Below are 13,190 nucleotides of genomic sequence, written 5' to 3'. Positions count from 1 at the left end.
CCTATGTGGAAGGATTTTTAAAAAATTCAGCAGACTTGGGACAGGGGTAGAAAAGGGGAGTATTTAGTTATCCCCACCTCCCCTAGAACAGAAGAGAATAGGAATAGTAAACCCAATGATCATCTTCCCCTCCCCCATCCCAGCTCTAGGGAGGGGTTGGACTGCCAGATAAAACTAATTCCCAGTTGTCATGGCTACAGGAGACTGTAGCACATATAGCAAGGGTGAGGAAATTGTGTGCGTGTGTGGGGGGGGGAAGGCAGGAGAGAGAAAAGCTCAGAAGCCTGTTGGCAGTGCCCACTGTGAGGCATGATGCCCAGTATGTTCTGTGTCCTGAAGAGGAGAGAAGAGACTGCCAGAACTTTAATGCCCCCCCCCCAACAAATCTTTTCAGAGACTTATCACTCCAGCTTCTCTTCTCCCCTATTCTCAAAATCATGGGCCTCTCTGGGCAATGTAAGAAAATCAGGAGGGCTGAAAGCCCCTCTCTGCTCCAAGGAGGACAAGAGGATGGTTGGAGAGAAGGTCCAGAGAAACGAAGGATTCTCAAGCTAATACTCAGCCTGGGAAAAATCTGGGGAGACTCATTTCACCTGACAGATTCTAAGGCTGTGCCCTCCTCTGCAAGACAGTGGAGATAACGCTTGCTTCCCGACTTTATTTTCCCACTGGAATTTTCTTCACCTCTGAAATGCTGCAAGTTGGTGTTGCTTGATTGGAAATGGGCCAGCTCAATACAAAGGTAACTCCAGATAACTACTTTCCCAAAAGGGATGTGTACTAGGAGTATGAAGGGGGTGGGAAAAGAGCCTTCTGGCTCATGAGCTGACATTATCCAGCTCATTCCCATCAAGTCCTGGATCAGTTCTGGGTGGAAAGCAGTTTCCCACGATTTCAATTCTTCTCTTTATTCCCTCCACACACACACCTCCCCCCATCTCCCCCAGCTCAGCCCCAGTCCTCCCAAGGGAGTGGAATGAGAGCTGTGGTAAAGCAGAAACCCCAGTGCCAGTTCAGCCAGCCAGCCTGGTCCTGTGCCAAAGTCTTAGATATCTCCACAGCTGGGGAAATGCTTTCCATATTCTAGAAATTCAGGCACAGGTGCTTTCTTCCGCCTTCTCCCCAATCTATAGCCACACCTCTGAGCATGTACAACCCCCTCCTACCATGTCTATCACCAGCACCAAGGCAGCGCATTGGAAATCAACTGATTTGGGGATTCTAAAGCCCCAAGAAAGATGAGATGATATGGAATCTCAGAAACCAACCCCAAATAATCCCTGAGAATTCCAAGTAACAGAGAGGAACATTACCCTAAACATCCCCTTACCCCATCTTGCCAGGCCCTGCATATTCTGTAAAGGACTCAGTTGCTTCAGCTGTAAAAATGGAGGTGTGGGGTAACACCTGATTCTTTTAAATCCCCAGATTGCTATTTACTGAATAGGAGGAGGGAACTTGGGAGGGGTGAGGGTACTCCGAGAAAAGAAAGGCCTAACTATACACGCCCTCCCTTTCATGAATAACCGAGATAAAAGAGAAGCTGAACTGACTGAGATCACATGGGCTGAGGGTTTGGCTACCACTGTCAAAAGGACAGACTGGCCGCCAGGTCCCCAGTCTCAGTCCCCGCCCCCTCTCCTTCCCATTCCTACAGCTCCTTCTACCCCTTCAACCTCGAAACACTCCCGGCACTAGGACCTGGGAAGGGGGTGCGAGTGTTGTGCAAGATGAAAAGAAACAGCATCTTGAGTGCCTGAGGGAGAAGAACCGATGAGGTCACAGTGTAGTTCTCCTCCCCCGCCTCAGTTACCGTATCCCGTCAGCATCCCCCAATCCTGGGTCCCTCATCCTCCCTCCCACCTTCCCTGGTCATCCATTTCACATAATTGAGAATACCCTCCCCATCTCCCAGTTCAATTCCCAATAGAGCAATAAATTCCCCCCCCTCCCCCCACGACCCCAAAGGCACACAAGGCACACTGCCCCTTCGGTGTCGTCCTCACTGGAGGACACAAGGTACCAAAGGCACCTAAGAAGGTCTCTGTCCCTTGCCCTCCATTCTCCATCAGGCTCTGCTTTCCCCCAAGCCTGGGAGATGGGATGGACTCGGCGGGGAAGAGGGTCGGAGGACGAGGTAGAAGGGGCAAAACGACCCTTATGTAACACTGTTCTGACAGTCCCGATCAGCATAGTAGTTATGGGGTACCCAGGGCCCCATATGCCACTCAGATGTCAGTTCCCCAACACCCGTGCCTCTTGACGTCACCTCCGAGTCTTTCACATGGTGGATAGGAGAGGTCTCCAGGTGCCACCCCCTACGTCCCCATCCTTCTGGAGTCCTAAGCAAGGAGGATCAACAGGAAGACGGCCAGACTGAGGGAGGAAGGCTCACATGGGATGTCAGCCCTTTCCTTATATTTCCCCCCCCCCCCCTCAGAGAGCCCGGGGAAAAGGGTCTGGGGTGGAAGATTCCTCTGGGAGGGGCCAAATGGATGACTGGCGGTGGGCTGGCGGGATGAGGAGGGGGCGGCACAGGCGGGGTGCCCACGTCCCCTTGACTAGAGTCTCATCTTGTGCATCTCAAAGATGCACTAGGACTAAAGAGAGGACACAGGCCCTAGGGCTCTGTGCAAGGGCTCTGGGCTAAGGAAGGGGCAGAGGGGAGGAGGACGCCTACCTGCGCCCCGGGGAGTCCTTTGCTCCCTGCAGCTCCGGTTCAGCCTCCGGTTTCAGCCGCTCTTCGAGCTTGTCAATCTCTTCTCGCTCTTAAAGCGGCAATGCCCCACTAGAAGAAGAGAGGGGGCGCGAGCCGGCGGGGGTGGGGGGGCCTTCTGCGGGAATAATGGGCGGAGGGACAGAACCTTGGAGCCCGAGTGGTAAGAATGGGCGGGGCATGACCAGCTACTGGCTTCCCAGCTTGGAGAAAGGAGCTGAAAGGGGAGGAGGGGAAGGAGGCGGGTTGAGCCCCGAAACCTTCCACTGGTATTTAGGGAATCTCTTAAAGGGGCGATGAGGAAGGGTTTCGGACTCAGCGTACTCACGCTCCTACCCAGCTGTGGGGAGGAGGCGGGTACTTAAGTACTTAAGAGGTTAAATAACGATTCCCTCCCCTTTTTTTCTCCCTGCCTCAGTTTTCTCCTACTTCCCAAATGGAGGGATTGGGGATATTTGGTATACACCCATTTACCCCTGCACGCAAAAGAATCTAGACGACCATTGAATCTAACCCCTGTTTTACAGATAAAGAAATTGAGGCATTGCATAGTTTTGTGACTTGTCCAGGAGCTACTGAAGCAGAATTTGAACCCAAGTCTTCAGGGAGCTGAAAGTTCTGTTTAGCAGAACCCTGAGAGCTAAGGACATCAGAGTCCCATACTTTAAAAGTAGAAAGAGATGGCCTTCTAAGAGGGATTAGAAGCAGACACAAGAACTAAGGGATAGAGCTCCTCTTCTCAGTCAAGCAGGAAGAAAGGGCAAAAAGCCCTGAGCCTGGATTCCCAGGATATGGATCAAGATTCTAGCTCTGTTATTTTACTAGCTCGGTAAACTGGGAAAACGGTTCTTTTTCTGAGGCTGTCTCCTAAATTATCAACTGGGAGAGAATCGTTGACCTCTAATTTACCCAGATCTCCGGTTGTAGAACCCCATAAGATTGCCCCATAGACTCCTCCATACCCTGCCTCCGGACACCTACTCCAGAGGTTTACAAAGAGTTAAACAACCTCATGCTCGGTTCCCCGCTGCTCTAAACTGGAGCATGCTCTGTCCTAGGGCGTACCGAGAATGTGGAGTTTGGAAGCTTGAGCTGGATGTTCGATTCCTTCCTCTGTCAGTTCTAAACTTGATTGAGCATTTCGGGCCAAATGGCTTTAAGTCTTTGGAAATGGGTCTCGTCGCCACATAGTCCCCCTCCTTGCTAATAATCATCGGATACTTTTTAACTTCCTTTCTTACTCTTAGTAAGAGTAGTAGGGTAGAAATGAACTGTTATCTGTAATAGCGCTTCGAGATCCCTTAGAAGACTGACTGCTGAGCCCGGGGCGTAGAAATCGAGTTATCCCAGGAAATCACAGACTCTGAGCTTCGGAGCTGAAAGAGACATAGGCTAGCCAGCCCAAGCCCCCGTTTTACAAATGAGCAAACGGTCCTAGATATATGAAGGAGCTTGCCAAGGTCAAATGGGTGGTGTCAGAGGTGGCACCCGAACCGGAGGTCCTCTGTCTGACACTCCAGTCAATTTGTTTTCCATCGATTCATATCTCAGTCACAGTGACAGAAGCTAGCGATTTGACTTCTTATCAAGGACTTACTGGACAGAGAGGGTGCCTAACCTAGCGTCATAATTTCAAAAGCACTATTTAATGATTTCTTCTTCTTCCTCTTCTCCACCTCTTCTTTTCCTTTTCTTTCTCCTCCTCCTCCTCTTCTTTCTCCTTCTTCTTCTTTCTTTTTTTGTTCCTTTCTGAAAGCCTCGGATGCCATTTCTTTTTCCCATTTCAGAAAAAAAAATCTGTTTTATGGGATCAATTTTAAACCAATAAATTATTATTTTAATGGATCTTAATGAAATTTTGGCTACTGCCAGTAATTGCATACATTCTCTACTGGCTTCTATCTTCTCCTTAGGGAATTCTTATGTACTCAGCATTTGGGGGTAAGTATAGGTCCCTTTTTGACACTTTTCCCTGGTTCAGAAGAACATTAGGTTGAAGGAAACTGAATTGATTGATGCTAGATACCCAAGTTTCCAACCCAGCTAAAGAATTGCTCTCTTCTGGGCCCATTCTGGGTCATGGGCAGAGACACCTGAGAGTTGTCTAATTAACTCTTTCCTCTCTGAGATATTTAGTTTGCCAGAATCTTCTACTAGAGGCTGTATACAGAAAGAGCTGTGAATTTGGAGTTACTTGGAGTTCAAATCATAATCAAATTCCTACTATGTGACATTGGGCAATACTCTTATCATATCTAGGTCTGTTTCCTCATCTGCAAAGTGTTGCAAAGAGGCTTGAAACAGATGACTTTTAATATGACTTCTAGCTTCAGATATATAATTATAGGGGCTGACTACCTCTATTCTGGTTCAAAGAGGGCCCTCAGTTTATAGTCAGCCTATCCCAATTTCCTGTGCCTAATCCTCTTTTCCTGGGTAAAGGCCTTTTAGATTTTTGTATCTTGTGGGGAGAGCACAGGGAATAGGATTAGATTCTTCCCTCCTGGCCTCTGGTCTAGTAAAGCAACTATCATAATTTATAAGCCCAGTCTTTTCTTCCTCTAAAGATGAGATGAGAAGGGTGATAAAAGAGTGTGGAAATGAAATTTTCAAATTTTAGACCTATCAATTAATGCATCTGAGAAATTGCTGTTGTTTTCAGTTGTATGGATTCTTTGTGACCCCAAGTTTTTTGTTTGTTTGTTTTTGGTGGGGGTTGGCAAAGATAGTGTATAAGGTTAAGCAACTTGCTTAGGGTCACACAGCTGGTAAATGTCTGAGGTCAGATTTTAATTCAGAAAGATAAGTCTTCCTGCCTCCAGGCCTGTTATTTTTATAGGCTGACCCAGCCCAGTTATCTGACTGATATCTTTGATGTATGGGACAAGTACAGAATTATAAGATGAAATCCTTGCCTCATTTAACTTAAAAATTCCTTGATGGTTAGAGCTGAAGGTCTATACCAAAAAAGGAGGGAAACAGGGTGACAGACAGGGTCATAACCAGAGCACTATAATGGATGTTCAGATTCATTCTTTCAGAAGCACAGAAACAACTAAGCTTAAAACCTAAGAGTTGGGGGTTCTGTTTTTGCTGATGTATTTCTTTGAAATCAAGAATGCCTGCTTGGTATTCCCAAAGCAGACTGGTAACTACTCATTAATTTTTGGTCTTCTAAAAGTTGGGATACAAAAGATTTAAATGATTTGATCACAAGGCCAATAGTAATGTATCAGGAGAGTTTTGCCTTACCAAGGCCAGCTCTCTATCCATCTCACCTCTCTGAGTCTAATTAACTCTTATAATAATAGTATGATACTTTATGATGTGCAAAACATTCATATTATATACACACATATATGTATATATGTAAACACATATATAGTAAGGATTAAATGAATATATAATATATACATGCATACATATATACATATACATAAATAGTAAGAACTTGTCCAGGATCATGTCACCAGAATATGTCTGAGGCAGGATTCAAACTCTAATCTAAGCAAGAATTAGTTAAAACAGGAAAGTACTACACAAGATAACTAATATAGAAATGTTTTATGTAGTGGCACATGTATAACCTATATCTAATTTCTTATTGGCTCAGGTAGGAAAGGAACGAAGGGAAGTATAGAATTTGGAATTGAAAATTTTAAATAAAAATGTTTAAAAATTGGAAAAAAGAGTAGGGAACTACTAATTAGCACTAACTTCCTCTCCTACCACCCTCCACCCCAAAAAGCCCTTCCAATCAGTCTTGTTATATTTTGGGGATCTCAACTCATGAAAATCTATATCCCAGGACCTCTGTCATCAAATCTAAATAAATTCATCTTTAAAAATTGATTTCAAGGTACTATACTATGCTTGAATCATCTTTTATGAAAGTTTACCTTGACATAAAAAATGCTAGTTATGGCTCTGCCCACAGAGAAGTAACTTATAGAGAGAGTCAGTGGCAGAACCAAACTTAAGCTCTTTTCTCCTGACTTAACTCAGGGACCATTTCTCTGGAACAATGTAATTGTTAAGATCTGAGTAGGAATGATGTCATTCTTTTTTCTTGTATCCCTGTCCCTAGACCTAGAATTACATAAATACTTATTGATTGATAAGACATTTAATACAGTGATAAGACACATGAAATCATTGAAACAATGGGATATTTGAAATAATTCAATTCAATAAGCACTTTAAAGCAATAGTTAGGTGCTTTAGGTGCTCTGTGTTAGGTAGAGCTTGGAATTGTAAGTACCAAAAATAAAACCAAGCTTTCTCTTAAAGTGTTTACATTTTACTAAAGTAAACAACATATAAAGAGATATGAAAATACAAAGTGTATATAAAGTGGGGCTTTTTTGGTTGGGGAAAGGAGGAAAAATGTGGGTCACTAACAATGGGAATGATCAAGAAAGAGTGGATAATGCTTTCACTAAGTCTTGAAGGGAGCTGAGGATTCCAAGAAGCCAAACTGAGAAAGCAGGTCAGGTATATGAGGAACAGCTTCAAGGTAGTCAAGTGGATAGAATGCTAGGCTTGTAACCAGGAAGAGTTCAAATCCACTCTCAGACATTTACTAGCTGGGTAACCATGGACAAATTACTTAACCCTATGTTTGCCTTAATCCCCTGGAGAAGAAAATGAGAAATCATTCCAGTATTTTTACCAAATAAATATCAAGGACAGTAGGATCTACATGGTCAGACTATTGTGAAGATAAAATGAAATAATTTCTATAAAAGCACTTAGCAGAATGCCTGGTCATAGTAGGTATTTAATAAATGCTTGAGAAAAACTTGTTTAAATTTGGCCATACCTAGATTCTGGACAAGTCATTTATCCTCTGTATGCCTCAGTTTTCTCCACTGTAAAGTGGGGATAATAATAGTACCTACCTCCCAGGGTTATTGGGAGGATAAAAAAAATGAGATAATATTTGTAAAGCTCTTAACACAGTAGCACAATAGTAGGCACTACTCTAAGTAAACAACATATAAAGAATTATGAAAATACAAGGTATACAAAGTAAGTGAAGTTTTTTGATTGGGGGAAGGAGGAAGAATGTAGATCATTAACAATATTCCTTTCCCTCCTTTCAAAGGGTTCTATAAATTGCTAGCTATTCTTTTTTGTACTCTCTTTGTGTACACTAAAGGTGCCACAGAAGTCACACAGTCCAGAAAGTAGGATATATGGGATACGAATCCAAAATGTCCATCAGGGATCATTAACCTTTATTCTGCTAACGGGAGGGAGCAAAAAAAAAAGCAACAGGAGTCCAAACGTAAAGTCCCTTTTCTATCTTCTACCAAATTCCTCATCATCCCACTGTCAAGAATAAGGGCTCTTCGGGCTGATTTTAGAAAAGCTTGCAAAGACTTACATGAACTGATACTGAGTGAAGTGAGCAGTACCAAGATAATATTGTACACAGCAATAACAGGTTGATGATCAGCTTGGCTCTTTTCAACAATGAGGTAATTCATGGAAATTCCAATAGACTTATGACAGAAATTGCCATCTGCATCCAGAGAGAGAATTATAGAGACCTGAATATGGATCAAAGCATAGTATTTTTGCCTTTTATTTATTTTTTTTGCTGTGGTTGTATGCTTGCTTTTTTTTTTTCTTTTGTGTGTCAAAACCCTTTTGATCTGATTTTTCTTGTATAGCATGACAGATATGGAAATATGTTTAGAAGAACTGCACATGTTTAACCCATATCAGATTGCTTGAGGAGGAGGGAGGGGGGAATGGAAAGAAGGGAGAAAAATCTGGAACACAAATGCAGAGGTGAATGTTGAAACTATCTTTGCACATATTTGGGAAAAAATACTATTTTAAAAAAGAATAAGAAGTAGGGGGACTACCAGGAGGAAGGTAAAGAATTAATGATATAAGTCTAGAGGTTGAAGTCAGTCAATAAACCTTTATTAAGAACTTAATATATCCTAGGTACTGTGCCAAGTACTAAAGATACAAAGAAAAATTTAAAACGTGCTATCTGCCTTCCAGTAGTTCATATTCTAATAAGAGAAAGAACTTTATAAGTTCTCTACTCTTTTCCTTCTATTTTACAGATAAGGAAATTGAATCCCAAAAAGAGGAAAGAACTTGCCCATGGTCACAGAAAGAAAGTAGCACAGCCTAGATTTAAACCCAGGAACTCTAATTCCAAATTCACTCTGACTTTGGCACTATTCCACTTACATACCACACATTCCTCTAACATTAATCAGCCCATCCTCTTCAACCTGATAAACCAGGTGTCCTAGCCTCAGTCTTAAGACAAAACTGACCCCAAGTCTACTATTTGAACACTGCTCTCTCACTTGATGAGATATGGTCAGGACAGGGTTATGAGTTGGTGGATAGAAATAAGGGAATAGTTTCTGCATAAAACTGTGCTCATTGTAAGGGAATATCTTCTCCCACAGCACTCATCCTGTCTTTCAACTCCTGTTCTCAGCCTTCAATTAAGGAACAGCACTCACTCATCCCCACCCCCATCATTTCTATAATTTATTCTTGACTTATTGAGCAGGGCCAATACTAAATGACCCTATAGGATCTTGTGGGAAAGAAGTATCTGTATTGCTATAGGAATCTGATCAGATTTAAATAGAAAGAGGTTTCCAATAGATGGAGCAATGGGGCAGAGAGTACTTAAAGTGAGTGGACTGTGGGCTATAAACTAGGGATTTAATAATCTCAGTGCAATTCTAGTAATCTGAGAAAGGCAGATATGATATAAAAGGAAAGATGTTGGAATTAGATTAAAAGATTTGAATTTGGGACCCTACTTTAACCATATGACTTTGGGCAAATAATTTCCCTTCTCTGGATTTTAGTTTTCTCATCTGTGAGTAACAAAGATTGGATTGGCTTATGGGAGTATCCCAGGGAGTGTGTATCATTGTTTTCTCCATTTGGGATTTTCTTGGCAAAGATACTGGAGTGATTTGGCATTTTCTTCTCTAGTTTGTTTTACAGATGAAGATACTGAAGTAAATAAGATTGAGTGACTTGCCTAGGTTCATACAATTCATAAGTGTCTGAAGCAGAATTTGAATTCAGATTCTCTTGTGTCCTGGTGTTTTAGGGGACTCCAGAAACATAAACATTCAACAAGTCAAGTCAATAATCATTAAACACTCATATGAAATGCCAGGCATTGTGCTAAGATATAAGCAGAAAGGAAAACAGTCCCTACCCTTGAGGAGCTTATATTCTAATGGGGGAAGAAAACACATAAAAGGAAGTTGAAAAAAAGGGGAATTAGGGGAAGAGAAGGTACAGGCTCTTGACCGAAGTAGAGAAAGTCCAGAAACTCTGAAGTGTAGCCTGGAGGAAAAAAGAAGACGTGGCACTCCTGGGTACTTTCTTAAAATGGAGATTCTGGGATGGTTCAATCAGAGGAAGGGATTGTGAGATGGTATGCATGACCAGCATGAGAAACCCAGCAAACTTCATGAGTGAGGAGGTTCTATGGAATGATGGGAAAGGGCTGGAGCCTGGAGAAGAGTAAGCACCGGGGCTACATCAGCAGGAAAAAGGTTAGACACTCTCTTAATTAAAAAGGAAGATAGCCCCTACATTGCACACTCTCTTCCTTCAATCTCCCCACCTCCTCACACCTACCCAGTCCACCTCTCTACTCCCTCCCCACTACCCTACTCCTCATGACATTAAGTAAATAAGACTTCTAGGAATGATGAGGGATTGTATTGATCCTTCCTCTACTCAGCAATTTAGTAACCACTATCACAAGACAGCCTGAGTAGGCAGAAACCCAACCTTATGGTTGTTTTTTGTGTGTTTCTTTTCTTAAATAGGTGACTAAGCATAAATATCAAGGTAGTAGATCTAGGCTTTCAAGTGTCTTGTGTGTCAGAGATCTGAATTTATTAGGTCCATTGAGTAAAATTTACTGGAAGCAATGGGAGTTACTTCATGAGAAAACTTCACCACCAAGAAAAGTAAACAAATCAAGTGGAAACTGAGGGAGACAGTGCAGAGCTGAGATGAAATGTCAAATGCTTACTCAACCATCCTTCAAATAAACTGCCTTATGTTCTGATAAAATTTAAACATCAGTCTCCCAGAAGGCTTGTAACAGTAGTAAGGAATTCTGTTTACATCATTCTGTCAATCTAGATTATTGATCTTTTAATTTAGCATTTATTTTGTGTATAAGAATAAATTATCTGTCCCATACCTCATTCATGCTATAATGAATAATTTTACTGCCTCTCCTCTTTCCCCCTGCCCCTGCACTCATTGGAGAGACCTCAACATGAGTCAAAAACCTAAGCTTTAAATAATTTGACCAGATAGGGGATTTAGCAAGCCAGACAGCAGGAAGAAAAGAAACCTGGTCTCTCTCTTATTAGAGATGAGTATTTCCAAGGACTAAACTTGATCTGGACTATATGTATGGGTTTAGAGCAAAGAGGTCCCATAAAGAGAAAAAAGTGGGTGCAGTGTCCCAGCTCCTTAGACCCAGAATCATTTTTTTTATTAACTACAAAATATACATCATGTTTGTATCACCTATGTCACAGAATTGATACAGGGGTCATATGAAACTACATATATGGAATAAATTTTCTTCTAGGTCTATGGATAATATTAGCATTTATATATAGCACCAACTATGTCTCTGATACTATGTTAAGCATCTTATTAATATTATCTCATTTGTTCTTCACCTAGCCTTTGAGGTAGGTGCTATTATTACAGGAAACTGAGACAAACTGAGATTTTGGGATTTTTTTTTAAGTGACTTGTGCAGGATCACATAGTTAAAAAGTATCTGAGACCAAATTTGAATTTATTTATATCTTCTTGACTCCGGGTCCAGCACTCTATCCACTGTACCATGTAGTTACTCTATAGCTGCTGGATAAAGAAACAATCATGATCAAATAAAAGATAGAGTAATACAGAAAAAAAAAAGGGCAACTTTGATTACATAAAATTTGAAAGGTTCTTTATGAACAAAACAAATTGAGCTAAAATTAGAAGGGAAGCAGGTAATTGAGGGGGGAAAATCTGTAGCAAGTTTCTTTAAGATCCTCATTACCAAGATATTTAAGGAACTAATACAAGTTTTATGAGATCCACTCCTTAATTAATAAATTATCAAAGGATTGGTAGGAACAGACATTTTTCTAAGGAAGAAATTAAAGTTATCAATAGGCATATTTTTTAAAAAGTCCCAAATTACTAATAATTACAGAAATGCAAATTGAAGCAATTCTGAAGCCTAATCCCATACCCATAAGATTGGCAAAGCTGACAAAAAAGGGAAACTGACAAATATTGGACAGGCTTTGGGAAAACAGGCACATGGAAGCATTATTGGTGAAGCTGTGAATTGGTCCAATCATTCTGGAAAAATAATTTGGAGCAATAGCTAAAAAATTACTACACTACTCATCAATAGCAATACCACTACAATGGCTATATCCCAAAAAAGATCAAGGAAAGTGGAAAAGGAGCAAATTGTACAAAAATACTTATAGCAATTCTTTTTGTGGTGGCAAAGAATTAGAAACTAAAGGGATCTCTATGAATGGGGAAATGGCAGAACAAATTACAGTATATCAATGAAATAGAATACAATTGTGCCATAAGTAATAATGAAAGGCATAGTTTTTAAAGAAACCAGGAAGACTTGTATGAACTGATGCTGAGTCAAATGAGTGGAACCAGAAGAACTTTTTTATTACTAACAACATTATAAAGACAATTTTGAAAGACTTAAGAACTCTGAGCAACTCAATGATCAATCAACTAGGATTCCATAGGATGAATGATGAAATAGATGAAACATTCTACCCACCTTCTTATAGAGATAACATCTAATAATAACTAGCATTTACATATCAGTTTAAGGTTTTTACTTTATTCTTACAACAACCTTGAGAGATAAACCTATTAGTATCCCCATGTTATAGATAAGAAAACCGAGGCAGATAGAAGTTAAATTAGAAGCAGCTAGCTAAATTCTATATTCCAAAGACATCCAAAAAAAGGGAGTGAGAGGATACTTATAGTAGCTCTTTTTGTGGTGGCTAAGAATTAGAAATCAAAGGGATCCCATCGATTGGGGAATGGCTAGACTGGTAGGTGATATATGATTGTAATGGAATATTATTGTATTATAAGAAGTGACAAGCAGGATGATTTCAGAAAAACCTGGAAAGATTTACATAAACAGATGCATAGTAAAATGAACAGAATCAGAACACTGCCCAGTAACAGCAGAATTGTGAATGACAGCTATTCTCAGTAGTAAATAAAAGCTAAAGCTTTATAATGAAACATACTACCTGCCTCTAAAGAAAGAACTGGTATTGACTGAATTCAGACTGAAACATGCTATTTTCACTTTCTTTCTTTCATTTTTTTCTTTTATGAGAGTCTTCTTATATAAAAGGACTAAATGTTATACAAAATTACA

At 40.9% G+C, this 13,190-nt stretch overlaps 1 protein-coding gene across 2 annotated transcripts in view; it reads right to left on the bottom strand.

The window, feature by feature from the left end:
* The window catches only part of MPP2 (membrane palmitoylated protein 2), a 32,726-nt gene extending 29,795 nt beyond the window's left edge, over positions 1-2,931 (bottom strand). The window contains exon 1 of one of the 2 annotated variants that reach the window (XM_031966054.1): positions 2,681-2,931. The gene's annotated coding sequence lies outside the window, so the exon portion shown is untranslated. Of the gene's footprint in view, positions 1-1,330; positions 1,493-2,680 lie in introns of those variants that run through there. The other variant, XM_031966055.1, reaches the window with a different exon arrangement.
* Positions 2,932-13,190: the final 10,259 nt, after the last annotated feature.

Source organism: Sarcophilus harrisii, chromosome 4 (assembly GCF_902635505.1).
Source record: "Sarcophilus harrisii chromosome 4, mSarHar1.11, whole genome shotgun sequence".
NCBI lineage: Eukaryota > Metazoa > Chordata > Mammalia > Dasyuromorphia > Dasyuridae > Sarcophilus > Sarcophilus harrisii.
The sequence above is the reverse complement of the archived record's forward strand: the minus strand, read 5'-3'. Positions and strand labels throughout refer to the sequence as shown.